This window comes from Panthera leo, chromosome A1 (genome assembly GCF_018350215.1).
Source record: "Panthera leo isolate Ple1 chromosome A1, P.leo_Ple1_pat1.1, whole genome shotgun sequence".
NCBI lineage: Eukaryota > Metazoa > Chordata > Mammalia > Carnivora > Felidae > Panthera > Panthera leo.
This window is the reverse complement of record NC_056679.1, coordinates 72,757,771-72,779,327: the sequence shown is the minus strand read 5'-3', so window position 1 is coordinate 72,779,327 and position 21,557 is coordinate 72,757,771. Positions and strand designations below refer to the sequence as shown.

The window sequence follows — 21,557 nt, the reverse complement described above, 5'->3', positions numbered from 1 at the left end:
AGAAAAGTCTGAGTTTCTTGTGTTAATTTATTTCCCCAACCTTCCTAGCACTTTGTGCTGTGGACTTGCCTTGAGTTTTGTGAGTCCTGCTCCCCCAACGGCTGCCAACTTGCTTTCCTTAGATTGAAGGGTAACCATTATTTTCCCTTGAAATAAGCCATCATAATTCAGCCAGACTTACTGTTTCTGACTGCCTGTGTGCACTGTTCCTGAGACTTGAAAGCCCCTCACCCCCCACAACGTGCTTAATCATAGATGAGTTCAGCTACAAACCTAAATATGTGGCCTACTAAGTCTCACCATGAAAATCTGGAGTCTCTCACACCCCAGTTTTCCACCTTGTGAAGAAAACCCCCTGGAGTCTCACACCCCAGTTTTCCACCTGGAAGGATTAAGATGAACAAACTTGAGGAGTTCAGAATGCAAAATAAGCAGAGCTTGATCAGAGAGAAGCTTACCAGAGCAGCTGGAGAGGCAGCAAATAAAATGGCTCTGTGGGTACAATCACCTGCTTCTAGAAGCCATCCCCAGAATCTTTAGCAGCTGTCTTCAGGGCCCATCTCATTGCCAAGCTGTCAATTTACAAAACTGAAACAATTTATAATCAGTTTGATGTCCTTTCTTCAAGGGAGAACAATCCTCAACTGGGGGAGTACAGTGCCTCACAAGTAGTTGGATCATTCTTCCCAAGGGATTTTGGGCAAGTGTGAGTTTTAAGAGGCGTTGGAAGAGGCAACAAGGAAACAAGCATGATTGACTGGGAGGTTAGGGATTCCCTTACAGGGCTAGGAGGTCCCATTTTCTAAGGTAAAGTAAGCTAGCTAAAGCCCAGCTGGAGGATTGTGATTAGTGAATGTTAGATTTCCTTGACAGGTGTTTCCCATTACATGCAGGATGCCTTAAGTTTTGGATTTGTGATGTGGACCAGGTGGCTGGGCCTGCCTCCATTTTGTGGGTCCTGAGATACAAATAAACTTTATCAGTAGTCAGGAACAGATCATGTGTTATGTGACACGGTCAGATTTATTCTTTAGGCAATTGCTATGGCGACAACGTGGAAAATAGCTTTGAGTGGGGCAAGACTGAAGGTAGAAAGGCCACAAAGGAAGCAACTGAAGTGGAAGTGGTAAGGTCCAAAATAACGCAGTGAGAGGGGCTGGAGAGAAAGGGCAGTCTGTCAACTTCAGTGGCCAATCTGAACTGGGGAAGGCAGGAGAGGGAGGAGTCTAGAATGTTTTGACCACAGGTTTTTGATTTGGACAACGCCTGTGGATCCGGATTCACTGACCATTGGCCAGATAGAATGCTTCCATCTCCTTGAAACATGGGGTAAAAACTTGGCTCTCTCCAGACTGTCCACATTAGGAGGGCTGTGGTAGCGGTGATTAGCAGGTAGAAAACTGACAAGTTTCTCTTTTTAGATCAAAACGTAAATAGGCAGTTGTAGGAGGGTCACTCTATGATAGAAAGTTCATTTTCTTCACTTCAAAGCTGGAAGTCCTCAGGGATGGAAAAAAGCTCTTTACAATGAAGAAAAGCCAAGAAGTTTTTTTTTTTTTTTATGATTATGTACAATTCTTTGTCGAGAGTAGATGTTTTTGTACACAATACTTTGTTCGGTTTGAGGAGTCAAGGAGTGCAATTAAATGCCACTTTTTCAGATGAACTCTTCAGGTCTGGCAAGAAAAGGAAGTGTGAACTTTATGGACTTTACATATGTTAAGTGTGTGCACCTGCTTTTTAGATAGAAATGAATGTAGTTATAATTAAAATGCCTTTCCCCCTGTAACATTTTGCTGTCTGCATGATCACAGTGGATCACTGAAGTATGTGGTAACCTCTTCTGTAATGCTGCCTCTTACATAAATCGTGGTTGGGGAGGGATTTTAATTTCTATTCTTTCCACTTCCTGGGTGAAGCTCATGGCACGCTACTGTTGTACTTTAAAAAAAGAAGAAACATGTAATAAGGCTTAAAGATGAAAATAATCGTAGGTTTTTATTTTTTTTTAGTAGCTACCTATTTCAAAGTCTGAAACTCATCTTCAGTTGTGTTACTGCTGTACCCCAGGTATTGTAATTCTTAAGCAGAGAAATGATTCTGTTTGCCAGGAGGCCTGAGTCAGTTCCATAATTAAATACTCAGTAATCACCATTCTGCCTCAACATTTTCCTGGCGGGGCAGATTGAAAACACTAACCCAATATGCTCGTTCCTCCTTTATTATCCAAAGACTTGACTTGTTTCCTAGGAATTTGCATTTTTCATTGACTTCATTATATTTTCTTTTACACTGAAATTTTCTACTCATATGCCAATTCAGTGACATAAAATTCCTCACATGTCATACATATAATAATGGATATGAAATATTGGAAAGACTTTTAATGGAGTAGATACTAAATGTTAGAACTATTTTAATGATGCAGTAACAAGCAATTTAAAAAATGAATTTTAAAAGGATAGAAATTTTACATCAGTATTGCTTATTGTTTACTTTCTCTTTTCTAATTATACGTCCTTTTAAAAGCTTGGGAATAATCTTAAAGAGCACAAGTGCTGAGGTGATTCTGTGGCACACGTGCCTTTTGATGGGGACATTAACCAGTGGCATATATACTAAAGATAGAGTGTGGCCTGATCTGCAGAGCCATGAAGTTTGATCCCTATTTGCTTTGTCCTTTACCAAAGTGCTTTCCCATCGCTGCGAATTCACCCCTTTGTCCCACTCTCCCTGTCTTTGTACGATGATACCCAGGATTTGATCCTTTCACATATTTCCCTTAGGCCTGTTTTTCACAAGTTTTGTCCTAATTTACTCTTTAGGCAAGGTTTGGATTAGGATTCAACTGGATCTTCTACTTTCACATGTATTGCGTTAGGGGAAAAAAGGCTAACAATACAGCTGTCAGAAAGCAAATGAGACACCTCTATCTGGACTTGAGATATTTGCTAGAAGTGAAATTTATTTGGCTTAATTTCTTCTTTCTGTGCTTTCAGTATCATGTAAAAACATGATTTGGATCTATTGCTTTATTAGATTATATAATAAAAATGACTTTTGGTTGGTGTTATTAGTAAATATTCTATCTCATACTCCCACCAGTGAATGTACATTAAACTTACCACATTTTTAAAAGCATATTGCTCCTCTGCTTTAACATAAATATCCTGAATTCCTTTTCTGAATTACTTTGAATCTTGTGTTATCATGATCTTTAAATAAATAATAATTACAACCAATTTTTTAGTAAATGCTTTCTACATACAAGGCAATTTATCTATATTACCTAATTAGTTCTCATAACCACAGGTAGGAACTTTTTTTTATACAGCTGACCCTTGAACAACATGGGCTTGAACTGTGTGGGTCTACTCTTATGTGGACTTTTTTCAATAAATCTATTGGAAATTTTTTTGAGGTTTGTGACAATTGGAAAAAAAAAAACCCGGCAGACAAACTGTGTAGCTTAGAAAGACTGAAAAATTTTAAGAAAAAGTTAGGTATTATTATAAGAATACAGTATAACATACAAAATATGTGTTAATCAACTGTTTACCTTCTTGGTAAGGCTTCCAGTCAACCGCAGGCTATTGGTAGGTAGGTTTTTGGGGGGTCGAAAGTTGAACGTGGAGTTCTGGCTGTGCAGGGGGTCTGTGCCTGCAAGCCAGGTGTTGTGCCAAGGTCAAACTATTTAACAGGAGAGAACTCAGGCATGAAGAGGCTAAGGAAGATGCCTGACAGTACTTGGCTAACGAAAAACCTGAGCAGTATGACTCCAGAGTGCAGACTGTTAAATCCCTGTGTTGTAACTGCCTCTCTAAAGACAATGTTCAAAGAATGTGACCAGTATTGTCTTAGTGGGTCTGTGAATCATTATATCCTGAAACTAAAACAGACTTCAATGTATTCAGTGTTTGGATATTTAGAACTTGTAATGCTTTTTTATTAAGCATGATTTCCATGCATTAAAGCACACAGTTCTTAACTGTAGTGTTTGATGTCTTTTGACTATTGTATCCTTGTAACCACCACCCCAGTCAAAACATAGAACATTCCCATCACCCTAGAAAACTCCTTCCCTGTTCTATCCACAAGTGACTCCCCTAAGAAGCAACCACATTCTGATGTCTCCCACTTTACGTTAGCCTGCTGTAGACCCTCATATCATTACATCATGGTGTCTTCACGCTTTTGAGTTTGCTTCTTTCACTCAGCATGTTGTTTTGGAGATTCACCCATGTCATTGTGTGTTAGATGTGTAGACTGATGTGGTAGCTTCTGTTTTCTTTTGTAAACTAGAAACTCCTAATTGAACAGACTTGCTTTTGGCTAACAGCCAGAAGTTGTCAAAAACTACAAAGGGTTTGAGAGTTGACCCAGTTTGCAGGCTACCAAGTTAGTCTGCCCCAGTTATATAGATGCTGGCTGAAGACAGGAGACTCCTGGGTCAGAGATAAAGGACTTTATTACTTAGGGCACAGCAGGCAGCATGAGCTTCATGTTCTAATCGATTCCCCTTGGCCCCAAATTCTCCAGGGGCAATGCTGAGTGACCCAGGTGGATGCTTGCACACAGGGTTTGTGTCACAGCTTAGGAACTGCAAGGTTAGGCAATCCCCTGTCTTTTAAGAAGTGCTTTGCAAAGCTGCCCAACCTTTGCCCTGTGGGGAGGCATTATCTTCATTTTCCCGGTCAGGAAATAAATCTGTCTTGTAACCTGGAAGGAGGCGCTATCCCTGGATTCCAAGGCTGTAACATCCTTGCAAAGAGTCTGAGACAAAAGCTGTTATGAGTTATAAGTTGTCATTTAAATCTGTGTCTGAAAAGCAACACTTTCTTTCCCTCTCTTTCTCTCAGGACTGCTATTTTTTTTTTGTTCCAATGATGCAGTTAGTCTATGGAAGGATATCTGTTATTTGGAAATTCAAAAGTGATCCTGAGGTTTTAAGAAGATAGACAATGTATCATCCTATACAATGAACTTACCCGTATTTACTAAATAGCATGTGGTAAGTTCTATGTTAGTTACTGGGAGAGATTTAAAGCATCCTGTAAGGATTTGGTCTTTGGCCGATGAGTACTTAAGCTAAATGTAGGGAGAATACTAGAAATGAGAGAGTCCTAAACAACCGAAGGCTAACTGGGGTGCTATAGGAGACCCATATGGGATGTAAGGCGAGGAAAGGGAAATCTTTTAGATAAGTGTGACCTGAGCCGACTCTTGAATGCACGTTTCAGTTGGCAGAAGAGAGAAAGAAGTGTATTCCTGGCAGGGGCAGTAATGTGAGTGAAAGTCAAAGGCTGGGGGAAAGGTACATGTCTGGGAATTTATGGGAATGTTAATAAAACCATATTTTCAAGGATTAGAGGATTCATAGTTTGGAGTCCAAAAGCCTGGCAGAGGAGTTAGATTGGATGTGGTAAAAATGCGTGAACTAGAGAATGTCTCTGCAGGGGGAGTGACGTGCTTGAGAATTGTTCCAGTACAGCTGGAAAGTGTGACTGGTGGAGCTGGCTGTGGGAGGGTAGCACTAGGAAGAGGGAGGCCTTTCATAGTAAAAAGCAGTCAAGTGAAATGTCCTTTCTTACTTGGATATGGGAAACAAAGCTCGGATTAAGGTGTGGTTCTGAGTATGACTGAATGTGGGCTGCTGAAATAGGTCTCTGCTTGTATATGTGCTGCTGCAGCGAGCACTAGGTCTCAGTGCTTGGGAAGGGATAAAGCAAAGACACATCTAGACACTCGGAACAGTAAGGCCACCGCGTCCTCTGAGCTTTGAAGCATGGCTGAAAGGGGGCACCTGGGCAGCTCAGTCGGTTAAGTGCCCGATTCTCAATTTTGGCTCAAGTCACCATCTCACAGTTTGTGGGATTGAGCCCCATGTTGGGCTCTGTGATGACAGCAAGCACAGCGCCTGCTTGGGATTCTCTCTCTGTCCCTCTTGCTCCACCCCAACCCTCTTTCTCTCTCTTTCTCTCCAAGTAAATAAACATAAACAAATTAAAAAAAAATGAGGGATGGCTGAAATAAAAGGCGTAAATGGGACAAAGAGATGTCATTGGGGAGGCTCTAGGTGGCTTCAGTGTACTCCCTGAAGTCGATGATTTGCTGAGAATGTGACAGGAAATGTAGCTAATATACCTTTGAAGGTTGCATGTTGCTGATACATAGACAAACACATGTCTTACGTAATTTAAGGCCAACTCCCAGTTTAAATTCTCTAGCTCTGGTAGCTTTATTGCCTTTCCAAATAAGGTGAGAATGACCTTCAGTTCTTTCAAGGTGAGTGCCGAACAACTTGGTAGTACTTAAGTATTCATCACAGCAGTTTATTTCTCTGCATGATGATGTTTTCCAGTGAAACACCATGCTGGGAAGGACTAAAAATGTCATGGGCTATTTGGATATAAGGCTATTTGGATATTTCAACAACTAGGACCACATTTTTTTCTATAAGAGTCCTGATACAGTGTGCTGTTCAAGCTCTGGTAGTGGACATGTGTCTTGGCAGTCCTTAGTGACCATTAGTGGATCAAGGGTTATTGGGGAAGTGCATTAAGGAATAGTTTTTAAAAGCACAACTGCTAGAAATAAATTTTATTTTTCCACTTTATGTTGTGAAATTTGAATTGTGTTTTCGGGGTCAATATCTCTTTCTTGCATGTCTTTATAAACTGATGTTTTAAGGAAGGTAACTTTTGTTAAAATAAGAGTATTAATTAAATGATTAATGGCTATTCAAACTTTATAAAAACATACCTAGTAATGCCTTAAAAGCAGCAGGTTCAGCTTCTTTGATTTAGAGCTGGGATCCTTATTAAAGGTCACGGTTTGTAAGAGTGGTACTTACAGGATCACAAGCATAATTCATACAAGAAGGGGAATGGGTTCGTTTTAGGTGGTGATAGTAGTAGTAAATGCCCTGCACCGGGAGCAAATTGGTAGCATAAACCTGAATTCTGTCATTTCTCTGGATTCGCACATAATTGAGCTAATCAAACCTTTAGCAAATTAGGGTAAACGTAATGGTTGTACCACGCGAAAGGTCAGAATACTGCAGAGTTAAGTAAAGGGCCTGAATGTTGTATTAGCATAGCTCTGAATAAAAAATTAAAATGTACACCCTTTGCATATAAAGATGCTACTCCAGAATCCACACTGCGTCCTAAGGATTCGCACAGATATGTGCACACTTTCTTATCCAGTCTTTCTGGTGCCCAATAACATGTGTTTGTGAGAGCCTTGAGAAAGGTCATTAGAGCCACTGAACGCACTCTGTGAATCATAACCTTCCTCTCTTATTTGTATTATCCCAAACAGAAGGAGGTGTTATCTCTGTGACTGTTGGTAATTGTTTTTGCCTGTCCATGCTTTTCCTTTTGCAGTAACAGTTTAAATGTAAGGCAGATCCTTGACCCTTTCTTTCTTGTATTCTTTTAAATTTATAATTGCTAGGAATACTTTTTAATATCATATATTTCATTATGAGCTATTCTTTTTTTTTATGAGAGAGACAGAGAGAGTAAGCAAGGGTGAGGGGCGGGGGGGGGGTGAGAGTGAGAGAGTGAGAGAGAGAGAGAAAGAGAGAGAAAATCTTAAGCAGGCTCCACACTCAGTATGGAGCCTGATGTGGGGCTCGATTCCACAACCCTGGGATCACGATCTGAGCCAAAACCAAGAGTCGGATGCTCAACTGACTGAGCCACCTAGGTGGCCCTCGTTAGGAGTTCTTATCTACACTTCAGAATTATAAGAAAATTAAGGAAAATGATAGAAGTTGGTACTGCTAATAAATATGGCAATACTGGTACAAGGAATTTCAAAAAATTGCATGAAAGTCATTTTCGGGTAATACACATTATATTTATTTCCTAACTGCTATCTTACATTATGGCAAAATATCCATATTTTGAGTTGCTGAATAGTGATACACTATTTTAACTAAATTGTGGTTTGAATTTTTTAAGTTTGAAGGGTAAACACTAAGTGTGTTGAATGTATTTATGGAAGGTACGCTAGGTATTTTAGTTTATCACTAAATCCTGGATGTTTTTACACTTACCCAATCTGTAGGCTGATACAATCTTTCACCCAAGAGAGTCATTAGAGAAGGGTTCATTTTAAAAGCAATTTGAAAGCAGAAAAAAAAAATAGCTAGGAGGTAGGATACAAAATACGAATACGAAACACAAATATAAAAATAATAGATTATATATTTTGTGTTTTTAAACTTGTGATTTTGAAATTAAAAAACAAAATGTTTCATATTTTCACCAGTTCATTTCATGGCTTTCAAGTAGCTGTTGTTGAGATGATTTGCAATTAAAATTAGATACCAAGATCTGCAGCATAGGATGTAATGATTGAACAAGACATTTTAAAGCATATCTGCTTCCTAAATCAGGCTGGCTAGTCAGTCATCTTGGTATTGGGTAGTTAAGGATTGATACACTTTAAACTGCTTTCCGATAAGTAGACCATGTAGGTAGAGTTGCTACCTCCAAATATATGGTATATTAAATTACCACTATAGGTTTTTTATAGGTTTCAGTGTTGTTTTCTATCATGATTTCCCTGTGTATGGACAAGTATTAGATGAAAAGCAGAAAATAAGACACGAAAGAAAAAAATATATATAATGAATAGGACTTTAGGCTATTTAAAAACTTACTAATAGGAAATGAAAAACACTCTGACTTCTGTGGCTGTTGTCTTCATATGGCCAATGCAGGAGTTTTAAGATATCCATCATCGCTGATTCCCGTTGTCCATGGTGAGCCGGTCAGTAGTCCCTGAGTATCCCTGGTTTTGCTTCCCAAGGTTTCAGCTGTGGACCGGAAGCAGATGATCCTCCTTCTGACCAATTGTAAGAAGGTCAGTAGTAGCCTAACACTGTGTTACAGCACCTGTGTTGTTCACCTCACTTAATCTCCTCACGTAGGCATTTTTTCATCTCACATCATCACAAGAAGGGTGAGTACAGTACAGGTAGATACTTTGAGAGAGAGAGAGACCACATTTCTACAACTTTGATTATAGTACATTATTATAATTGCTCTATTTTATTATTGTTGTTAATTTCTCACTGTACCTAGTTTATAATTACGTCTGTGTGTATAAGAAGAATCACCTGTAGAGGATTTGGTAGGGTCCACGCTGTCAGGCATCCACTGGAGGTGTTGCAACAACTTATACCCTACATGTAAGGTGGGGGGGGGGCTACTGTATTTGCCAGTAGTTGCCAATACTTTTTTACTTTATAATCTCCTAAAGGCTGCTATGACTCTTCCATATCGCCTTATTAAACATCCATCTAAAGAAATAAAATGGGGAAACTCTGGTTATTTTAGATGCTCTCACATCTAAATTATTTTTTTGTTTATTGTGTTTGTTTGTTGTTTTGTTTTCCTTTGACTACTTCATTTGATAAGGAAGGAGGAGATAATAGCCCTGATTTTAAGACTTCCTTTAAATTAATTACCTGTGTTCACTTTGGGACTGACCCCCATTTGGATTCAAAGTTATAGTTTAATAAAACAAATAAAATATGTAGGCTTCTAGTATGTATCTATAGGGTATAACATCTAAGTAATTTATTTGATTAATATTGTAGGGTGTAGTCATATGACAGTGTGATCTTTCATTTCCCTGGCTCTGATGCTATGGGGCTAACAAGAGGGCACGGAGGGCTTTCTGGAAAGAATCAAACTCTGAGTCACCATAGATAATATCCTCATGTCTAATACACTTCTCTGAATAATTGTCTCTGCCCACTAGTTGTCATTTACTCCTTTCTCTATTTAAGAAATGATATTAGAATTAATATAATAGGGACATTATTAGAACAATAACTTTGAATATATTTTAATTATATAAAAATGTCAGGGCACCTGGCTGGCTCAGTCAGAGGAGCCTGTGACACAGTCTGGGGGTCGTGAGTTTGATCCCCACGTAGGGTGTAAAGATTACTTAATAAAACATTAAAAAAAGTCAATCATTGACAAATATTGTTACTTTATTGTTAGTAACAAATTACTTGAGCAACACTGTACAGCTGATCATGGTATATGTGATTCAGACACCATGATTGAGAACTGATATTTTAGATTTTAATGTCTGAGGATTGGTTTCCTTTTTCAAAAGAAGCTATCGCAATTTTTGGTAACATTTTCAAAGCATGAAGTCCCATTTCAGGCAGCCAATTCAACACCTAAGACGTACTGAATTCCTTCTATATGAAGAATGGTGTGCTTGGCCCAGAGGATGATTCATGAAGACGGGGTCTTAGTGTTTCTAGGGGGATAGAGGGGATTGAAAGGTTGGGTAAAGAGAAAGGATGCTGGGTATGGTCAGTCCTGGAGCTAAAGGAGCAATATTGCTAGAGGTGGAGGAATGAACTGATTATCCTCCTTCCCCTCTTCTCCTGTTTCCTTTTCCCTTTGCCACTGCCAGTTGTGTCATGAGATTCTGTATGTTGGACCAAATGAGGGATAGATTTGGGCTACAGTATTCCAGACAGAATGCAGAGTCCGTGGCTGTTCTTACATAGCATTTCGTGTTAGGCAGGGTACATTTTTAAGTTGAAAAATACAATGAAAAATCGTAACAACTAAAATATGTTATGACTGGAAATTGTTTTCTGCCCACAAGGCCCGCCAGAAATGCCGTTGGGGGTCTTTGTGCATTTTTTCTTCTTCTTAACATGCTTACTTGGCTGTCAGTAGGCATACTTGTCTAATGACTAATAAGAAAACTGAAGAACATTTTCTGTAGTAGAAGAAATCTAAAATAATTTGTGATACAACTATAATATAGTTGTGAATGTATTTCTCCTATCTCATTTTTATGAGCTTTATTGAGATATAGTTCATACACTTTAAAATTTACTCTTTTAAAGTGTACATTTCAATAACTGTTAGGTATATTCAGGTATCGTGCAACTGCAACCATTGCCACTATCTAACTTAAGAACATTTTCATTGACTTACGGAGAAGCTCCATACAGCAGTCACTCCCTGTTTCTGCCTCCCCTCATACGCTGTTTCTGTGGGGTTTGCTCATTCTGGATATTTCATATGAACGTAATCATACAATCTATGAGTTCATTTGATTAACATAATGTTTTCGAGGTTCATCTATGTTGTGGAACGTATCAGTTCTTCATTCTGTTTTATTATCCAGTAGCGTTCCATTGTGTAGTAGATATGCCACATTTTTTCATTCTTCACATGATGCACATTTGGGTTGTTTCCATTTTTTTTTTTGTTACTAGATACAGTGTTGCTATGAGCATTTGTGTATAAGTTTTACCCAAAAATTTCAGTTCTCTTGGGTATATACGAAGCAGAATTGCTGGTCAGATGATAATTGTATGTTAATACTTTTAGAGGCCACCAAATTGTTTCTTAAAGCAGCTGCACAATTTTACATTTCCTCCTGCAACAGCTGAGGGTTTCAGGTTCTCCACATTCTTGCCAACTTTTGTTATTGTCAGTTGTTTTGATTACAGTCATCCCAGTGAGTGTGAAGTAGTAGGTCATTGTGGTTTTGATTTGCATTTCTCTAATGACTAATGACATTGAACTTCTTTTCATGTGCTTATTGGCTATTTGTATATCTTCCTTGGAGAAATGTGTTTTCAAGTTTTTTTTCCCCATTTTTAACTGGATTATTCATTTTTTAATTTTTGATTTGTAAGAGTTCTTTATATATTCTGGATATAAGTTTCTTATTAAGTATATGATTTACAAATTACAAATGATTTTCTTTTATGAACTGTTTCTTCACTTTCTTGATGGTGTCCTCTGATGTACAAAATTTTAAATTTTGATGAAGTTCAATTTATCTATTTTTTTTTTTTGTCATTTGTGTATTTGGTGTCATTGCTAAGAAACCATTTCCTAACTAAATATTTATTCCTAAGTTTTCTTCTGAGAGTTTTAACCCTTTTACATTTGAGTCTTTGGTCCATTTTGAGTTAATTTTCATATTTTGTGTAAGGTAGGGGCCCAGCTTCATTCCTTTGCTTGTGGACATTCAACTGTCCAAGTAGTATTTGTTGAAAATCTCATGAGACTTATAAATCTTATTTTAAATTAATATATAACCAAAAGAACTTTTTACTCTGCTTAATTTGTTTTACTAAAAAACAAACTAAAATGTCTTGATATTTCAAAGAATTGAATTTTGTTGTATATTACATGAAACTATAATAGGGGTACTGTGAAAATTTTTAGTAGCAATACATGCCTACTTTTACTGTAGTTTAGCTTATAAACACTTAAAAAATTAATATCCTGTGAAACATAAACTTTTTTTAATGTTTATTATTTGAGAGAGAGAGAGAGAGACAGACAGACAGACAGAGTACGTGACAGGGAGGGGCAGAGAGAGAGGGAGACACAGAACTCTAAGCAGGCTTCAGGCTCTGAGCTGTCAGCACAGAGCCCAACGTGGGACTTGAACTCACGAACTGCGAGATCATGTCCTGAGCTAAAGTTGGATGGTTAACTGACTGAGCCACCCAGGCGTCCCTATAAACACTTTTAAGATATTCATGTCCTTGTGAAAATAGAACACAGACTAGCTATAGATATATAGAATGAACAACTTTTATATATTTATCTTTGATTGAAATATTGCTCTGACTATTCTCATCTGTTTATTTTCAAAGCATGGGCATTTCATTAATATATTGACAATATGATACTATATTTACATTTAATTTGTCTATTTAGCTTACTTAATGCAATGAAGGTGAGAAGTCACTGTGAGATATAAATTATACTTCTTTTATTTAAACATATTCTGGTTTGGGGCGCCTGGGTGGCTCAGTCGGTTAAGCGGCCGACTTCAGCTCAGGTCACGATCTCGCCGTCCGTGAGTTCGAGCCCTGCGTCGGGCTCTGGGCTGATGGCTCAGAGCCTGGAGCCTGCTTCCGATTCTGTGTCTCCCTCTCTCTCTGCCCCTCCCCTGTTCATGCTCTGTCTCTCTGTCTCAAAAATAAATAAACGTTAAAGAAAAAAATTAAACATATTCTGGTTCACTTCTTAAATATCTCACGCAAAACCTAAACATTCCTTGATATGAATGTCATCTAGAGTTGTAACAGAACAATCCTGCTCCTACAGCTTACTGTGGCTTTGCATTAAAAAAATCACCCTATTTTCTAGTAAAGCAAAGCCCTGTCATCATGTGTGAGTAGAGCCTCTCCCATAGCAGGTGGATGTTCTCAGGTCCAATGATCTGAGGAAAGGTTCTGGCATGAACCTGAGCCTTGAGAGTGGGAGTAAACTACATAGGAAAAGAAACTTCATAGTCTCCCTAATGCTTCTCTTGGGTTTGGTTATTAGGTTACTAGTAATTAGGCATTTGGGGCAGGTTGGAAGCTTAGTAGGGAGGTTTTCGTGTATTGAACTCTAAACTGAAAACAGGTAAACTATATGCTAGATTATCTGATTCCATGACATTCTAGGTTGATTCTCTTTGTGTTATGTCCAAGTATTTAATAAACTTATATTTAAGTATTATGGCCTTGCCTTGACTGTGTGCTGGGAAATTAGGAGAAGGGCCGTTTACTTTTGCTTCAACCAGAGTATGAAACTCAGAGAAATGTCAGTATTCTCTCCCTTGAGGCCATCATTAGTGAGGTACCCAAAGGGGAGATGAATCTCAGGAGGCACGACTGAGGCTATAAAAGGCCTGGCTGGCTTTCCAGTGAAAGCTTTGGAAGTTCCTGGTGTTATTTTCTAAGGAACATAATAGTTTTTCTCTCCAAAGCTAATTTTTTTGTTTGATGATATCAAAAAAATATTTTATTTTCAAGTGCATTGCCAGAGAAGAGTGCAGTTATGTGAGATGATTTTGTTTCACCTTTCTAGCTAGAGTACGGTCCCCAGACTTGAGAACAGGGTAGGATTGTTAACGTCAGCATATGAGCATGCTGATGTTCTTTTGCCTAATCTATATGCATATTTAACATCTAGAAACATATAATAAATGGTGTGTGTGTGTGTGTGTGTGTGTGTGTGTGTGTGTGTATGCACATTACCTATGTGTACGGGTGATATACAAATGAATACCACAGTGATATCGCTGCTATTTCTTCATCTCCAGTGTCAGACATACTGCTTCACCTAGTAGGTTTGCTGTATGGATGCAGGTTAGAACAAGTTTGATTTCCTTGAAAGTAATGGTGATATTTTTCTTAAGGTTCTTAATTAAGATATCTCTAACCTAAATTTGGGAGTGAAGCTCTAGGTACAAGTAACCGCTTTAACAGTGGTTTTTGATGGTGTTATTATAATATTTAAAAAAGGAAATACTTGGGGCGCCTGGGTGGCTCAGTTGGTTAAACATCTGACTTTGCTCAGGTCATGATCTCGTGGTTCCTGAGTTTGAGCCCTGCGTGGGGTGGGGCTCAGTGCTGACAGTTCAGAGCCTGGAACCTGCTTTGGATTCTGTGACTTCCTCTCTCTCTGCTCCTCCCTGGCTCATGCTCTGTCACTCTCTGTCTCTCAAAAATTAAAGTAAATGTTAAAAAAAATTAAAGAAAATAAAAATAAAAAAGGAAATACTTAAAAATCTGGATTTTTATTTGCCTGGGCATTTTCCTTAAAGGAAGCATAGAAAACTTCAGTCCTTTATGCCTTCCTCCATGTTAGAGAAGGATCTTCTGATACAAGCAAGTCCAAACCAGCTGATTTTCTCTTCTTCTGGCTCGTGCTAGCCAGGATGTCCCCAATCCTATCAGTCTGGTGGGCTGGTTTTGGGTTACTCTGTCTAACGGCCACTCGGTTCTTCTGTGTGGTTATTGTTTTCCTTTGACAATGACCGCTAGATAGTTGTATATTCAAAAAAAATTTTTTGTTGCCTTTTTTTTTCCTGATAAAGACCGCAGTAAAAGTGTGTGAACTTTGGATTTAGATAAAGATTGATATCCTAGCTGTGATTTCTCTGGACCTCAGAGCTGTTTTTATTTGTTAGGTTTGTTTTGTGTTTGGTCATGGAGGGAGAATATCTCCTTTACATATTGGTGCTGACTACAAGAGAATAAATCAGTAAAGTACCTGACCCAATACCCAGCACACACACACTTACCTATTTGTTCCTTGCCCCTCACGTCTTAGTCAGAAAGTTTCTTTCCTAGATTTTCCAGTGGGTGACCTATGCTAAAATAACTATTATTTTTTAATTAATATAATGTTATCAAGCTTTTACCCGTAGCTAATGCTATAGGGTTCATAAATAAATTTTTTATAAGTGTCCAAGTAAAGGTTGAAGGAAGACAGACTTAGAGGCTCTAGTAGAAGGTGTTTACTCACTAAGCCTCCTTTGTACAAAGGGCCCAACCAGATCTTTGCTCCTAAGCCTCCAGGGCCTAAAGGAGCCTAGAACATTTTGTATTTTGCCCAGAGTGGGACTGACTGTTCCAAATGAAGTCCTTATATTGTTCTTGAGCTAAAGAATATTGTCCAATATCTGTGCTAGAATTTTACAGTACCTGCTTTTTTCCTGTCTGTATTGTAGAGATGAGCCTTCATCATCTCTATAGAGCGAAATGAATATTTTAAAATATTTTTAAACTTCCGTATATTTTACTTCATTCTTCTTATTATCTTCCTTAACTGCTTATATCTAACAGTAATTAGCTCAAAAACTTTGAAGTGAATTTTATGGGTTGTTCTCATTCTCTAATGGTTTTTACCCTGGTTCTGAATGAATAAAGCACATTTTAAAGTGAACTTTGTGTGCCTTTGTTTTGCTATCTAAGAGATTTGCCTCCCGACTATTCTTTACTTTTACTTCTTCGGTTGTAAAAGTCTCATTTGTAGCTTTGAACTTCTCATTTTTGCTACTGGGCTTTTATTATTTTTTTTTTCAACACTTCCCCTTCTATTGTGTATTTAATTCTTTGTTTTGCTGTTGGTGATGCTGCTCACACCCAAACACTATAAATAGCTGTCTTGTCAATTTTGTATTATTCATGAAAATCATAGCCCTTTCCTTTGTTCCTACCTAACGACTTTGGGCTCTGTTGTTCCATTTTTCTCCTTAGGAAAAAAAATAACCTAGATATTTAAAGTCTAGTTTGATTTTGCCTCTTTCAAGGGCTTTTAAGAAATGCCCTGCCTCATGAGAATCCTGTGTTGGGTGGGAGAAGAGTTTGGACCTAGCAAACACACCTGCCACTGCAGAAATCAGGTGACTGAGGCTGTTTCTAAGTCCTTGCACCACTGGGCTTGTTGTGATGGCTACTTATCATTCCGGAGCTGCAAGGAATACCAGACTTTTCTTTTTGTTGAGAATGCCATGGGAAAACACATTTCAATGTGCTGAGAAAGTATAGTTGGGAACCTAGCAAGTGAAGGTGAATGGCCTGATTCAAAATGTCAGTCAAGTAACTACAATAAGTGATTTTCTATTGAATATTTTACATAACACCAAGATGATGAAGTTTCTTTTAAAGTTATTTTGTATTTCCTTTGCTATTTATTTAGAACTTGATAGTAGTGGGAGTTCTTTCTAAGGCTGTGGGTGAGGAAAAACATGTTTTGAGAGCATTACAGACTAAGGAATTGTATCTGCTAGTCAGAACAGAGGCCTGGGCTACATAAAGACATGGTGACATCACCCGTGTGTGGCCAATAACAGAAAGCTTAGGAATGAAGAGGGCATAGAGGAGAGACAGAAGACATCTTAGAACAGAGCCCCTTACAGACTCCAGTGTTTAAGCCATAGAAATCAGTCAGGTATTTTTTGTTGACAAGAGAAGTCACTGACTCATTCATTTTTAAAAACATTTTTAATGTTTATTTACTTTTGAGACAGAGAGAGAGAGCATGCGAGAGAGTGCACAAGTTGGGGGAAGGGGCAGAGAGAATCCGAAGCAGCCTCCAGGCTCTGAGCTGTAGGCACAGAGCCCCACGCGGGGCTCAGACTCACAAACTGCAAGATCATGAACTGAGCCAAAGTTGGATGCTTAAACAACTGAGCTAACCAAGGCGTCCCTGACTTATTCCTTAAAATCTGAATATCAACGTGAGAAATGGACTCTAGATACTACAGCTTCAGAATTAACAGACTTTTTAAATTTCAGTTAGGTTTGAACTCAATAAAGAGAGAAGATACATTTTAAAAAAGGAGGTACATTAGGCTACCCTATTTTTTGGTTATGATTTGTGCCTTTATGCATGTAGTTTTTAATCTATTGTTGATCATTTTTTTTTAATGTTTATTTATTTTTGAGAGACAGAGCATGAACAGGGGAGGGGCAGAGGGGGAAGGAGACACAGAATCCAAAGCAGGCTCCAGGCTCTGAGCTGTCAGCACAGAGCCCGATGTGGGGTTGAACCCACAAATCATGAGATCATAACCTGAGCCCAAGTCAGACGTCCAACCGACTAAGCCACCCAGGTGCCCCTGTTTTCGATCTTTTTAAGGAGCAGATTTGAAAAATAAAAAAAGAAGGCAGTGAATTTTTTATTGACATTTTATTTGAGGTTGGGTTTTCTTAAGACTAAGGATTGGTTATCTTGTGTGGAAGGAAACTCATGTGAATGTTTTTCATTAATGGAATTTGGAGGACACAGCTCTAAATTACAGACTGAATTTTATACTTCAGAATGTTGCTTCTCATATATGCAGTCTTATCTTCTGAACATCACGTCTTTAATTTACTTCACTTAGAAGGTAAATTTATATGATAGATTTAATTTGATTTATTTGATTTGATTTATTTATATGATAGATTTAATTTAATTTTTTTAAGTGAAAAAACCTTTCTCAGTCTTCTGCATCATTATCATTATAGAATTATAATTTGTGTCAAAGACTTGACTTACTGATCATTAGTACACTCCAACATCTTATACCTTCAGCTAAAACATTTTATTTGAATCACACTCTCTGCTGGCTGTGGTTTGATCACTGCTGTGATTTGCACACCTTGCTGCTATTAGAGCAGGAGGAATACAACGTACTTCTGGTTCCCGCTGAGCACCTGCCCCTTGGTTGATCCTCAACTAGTAATGAGGAGTAAGATTATGTATGGATGTGGATTTTGTGTGTGGGGTGTAATTATGGCTGCAGAGGTATTACTTTTTATCTGAGTGGATGACTTTTCCTATCACTCTCCAAATTTCCAGTTCTATTGGGGTAGAGTCGGCTGAAATGCCTGGCCAGATGTTATAGGCTATTTTGTCCAAGTCTTCCTTAAACTCTAGATCTGATGTATTGCTTTGCCTTTCTAAACTCTGGTTTGTGTAAGGTTAGTTGTCTGAAATGGAAGTTTGCAAACATCTGTTTATTAACTGACATTTTTTCATTTCTCAAGTGTTCTTTCTACTGTGGAATCAGCATAATGCACCAGCAAGCTTGTATTTTTACGAAATTGCTTCAAGGTATTGGGAATTTGGTTAGATTGCACAGATTGCCAATATATCTTGGGTCACTTTAGAAAAGTTCACTTTAGCCTTTGATTGAAAGAATCTCTAGAAGGGATTGGTTTGATTTGGGGTGACAAAATTCCTGTCAGCAAATGTTTGGTGCCGTTAAGAGAGGAGCCTGCCTCCTCTGTTTATGGATATTCATGAAATCTGATCTACAACTTTAAGATGTTACTTTGCTATTTATTTTCCTTCAATCAAATGTATAAGGTATGGACTTTTATACTCTTAAAAACATAATCCTCCCTGCATTCCCCCTTCTTCACAGCTGGATGTAATCTCTTAAATTGAACCATCCTGCGCTTAGATGTCAAACACATTTACCTTACCTTTGTATTACAGCCATATGTGCCTGTTAAATTGTAAGTTCCAACCCAATCTGAGACTCTGGCTAGCTCATTATGGAATGTCTGATACTAGAAGAGTGTTTTGCAGGTAGTAGATGTTCAATAGATATTTAAAAATTTAATTCATTGAATAACTTTGTTTTAATATTTCTTCAATGTGCAATTCTTCAGAACCTGGAGAAGATAGGATACCTTTGAGAAGGAGGTGTAAATAAAGTAGCATCCTATTTGTACTTGAAAGTACCTGTGGCAAAAAAAATATTACTGCAACAATTTATTCCTACTTTACACAAACTTCAGGTCTAGTCTAGTGCAATATTATAGCATAGGTCATAACAATCAGACTTACTTCAGGGTTGGAAGGGTCCTGAAATGTGCATCCCAACTTTCCACCCAATGCTTGAGTTCCTGCTGAAGCACTGGCTGTCAGCCTTGGCCATGTACTAGAATGATTTGAGAAGCTTTAAAAATCCCAGTGCTTGGGCCCACTTCAGTCCAATTGTATAAGAATCTCCACAGGTGACTCCACAGGTGACCAAGGCATCAGTGTTTTTTAAATCTCCTTTGGTGATTCTAATGTGCACTCAAGGTTAAAAGCCATTGTTTTTATAAAGCCATTGTTTTTATAAAATCTCTCCCAAATAGTTTTCGAGTCTGATTTTGTGTTTATTCCATTTATTCAAATATTGACTTAATTATAAGAATGTTTGAATTATATACAGGTTGAATTACATAACAAATCAAGCTCACCAATTTAATGCTTAACTGTTGATAAACAACACCAAGGAGAGAGTGGCATTTAAATTTGAATTATCTACTTTGAAGTAGTTTTGCAACACTATTGAATGACTTCCAAAAGGCTGATCATAAAAATCACTTCAATCATTTTCAAATTTTACTTTAACAGTAATCAGGTTACTTGGTGTGACTCAGATGAACATTCTGCTCTTAGAGTATTATGTTCATTTCATTTTCTGGTACCTGAGCAGATTGTTTTTGTATTTATCTGCCTGTGCCTTACTGTTGTACAACGTTTCTAGCAAAAAGTTGGGTAGGCCCTTTTGGAAGTGTGCTCGCTTCTTAGGGCAGTAATGTGCCATTCAGGAAACTTCAAACATAATGAAAGAACTTAGGGGAATAGTGATAGTCGGCTTTGTAAAACACATTTAGAGAAGAATTTTTAGAGAAAGCTGTATTTGACCACACACACACACACACACACACACACACACAGACACACACACACACACACGTATATTCTTGCTTAGAAGCTTGCCTATATGGAGACCATTTACCTCTGTGTCAACTTATTTAAACACTTTTGCATTTCCTTTAGTTTTTAGTAGAATCGGGGCACTAAAGGTCAGTATATGATATCATTATCAAATATTCAAGTGGTTGCAGAGCCAGACAAACCTGGATTTCAGTCTCATTTCCATCCCTCCTCACTATCTGGCCTATAGCAGATTATTACTTCACCTCAGCCTCGGTCTCTCTATAAAGTAGAGATACTGGCACATGTCTTATAGGGATGTTGTGAGGATTAATAGTGATAATGCATAGAAAAAGCCTCAAAGTAGTGAGTCTCTCCTTGGTTATAGGAAGTGCTTGTTAACTTCAATTATTTTTGTACCACTTTATTGAGGCGTGATTGAAATGTAAAAGGCTGTACATATTATACACAACTGGATGAATCTGGGGATAAATAACACACTTGTTATCACCATCACTGAGGCCAGAGACATATCTATCACCTCCTAAAGTTTCCTTTTGCCCCCATTATTATTAGTAGTAGTAGCAGTAAGAATACTTAACCTAAAACCTGTCCTCTTAGAAAAATTTAAGTATACAATTGAGCATTGTTAGCTATAGGCACTGTGCTATGCAGTTGATCCCCAGAAATTACTTATTTTGCATAAGTGAAACTTTGTACCCTTTGACCATCACCTCCCCATTTCCCCCTCTCCTCAGCCCCTGGAAATCGCCATTCTATTCTCTGCTTCTATCATTATGACTTTTTAAGATTCCGTATATAAATGAGATTGTACAGCGTTTGCCTTTCTGTGTCTGGTTTACTTTATTTAGCTAATGCCCTCCAGGTCTATCCATATTGTCACAAATGGCAGAATTTCCTTCTTTTCTAAGGCTGGATGATACTCCATTGTGTATGTACAGACCACATTTTCTTTATCCATTCATCCACTAATGGATAGTTAGGTTGTTTTCATATCTTGGTTATTGTGAATAATAATACTGCCATATCCATGGGAACTCAGATTTCTCTTTGAAATCTTGATTTCAGTTCCTTTGGACAAATACTCAGAAATGAGATTGCTGGATCATATGGCAGTTCTATTTTTAATTTTCTGAGGAACCTCCACACTTGTTTTCCATAATGTTCACATTAATTTAAATTCCCACCAACATTATTTCCAGGGTCCCCCTTTCTTCATATCCTCATCAACAGTTGTTAGCTTTTGTTTTTTATTAATAGCCATCCTAACAGGTGTGAGGTGATATTTCATTGTGGTTTCCTTTCTTTTCTTTTTAATGTTTATTTATTTTTGAGAGAGAGCAGAGGAGGGGCAGAGAGAGACGAGGACAGAGGAACTGAAGCGGGCCCTCACGCTGACAGCAGCGAGACTGACCCTGAGATCAGGACCTAAGCCAAAGTTGGATGCTCAACTAACTGAGCCACCCAGACACCCCTCGTTGTGGTTTCATTTGCATTTCCTTGGTTAGTGATGCTGGGTGCCTTTTC

At 38.1% G+C, this 21,557-nt stretch overlaps 1 protein-coding gene across 6 annotated transcripts in view; it reads left to right on the top strand.

Moving 5' to 3' along the window:
• Positions 1-21,557, top strand: part of FGF14 (fibroblast growth factor 14) — a 631,433-nt gene that overhangs the window by 10,190 nt on the left and 599,686 nt on the right. The gene's annotated exons all lie outside the window — the stretch shown is intronic.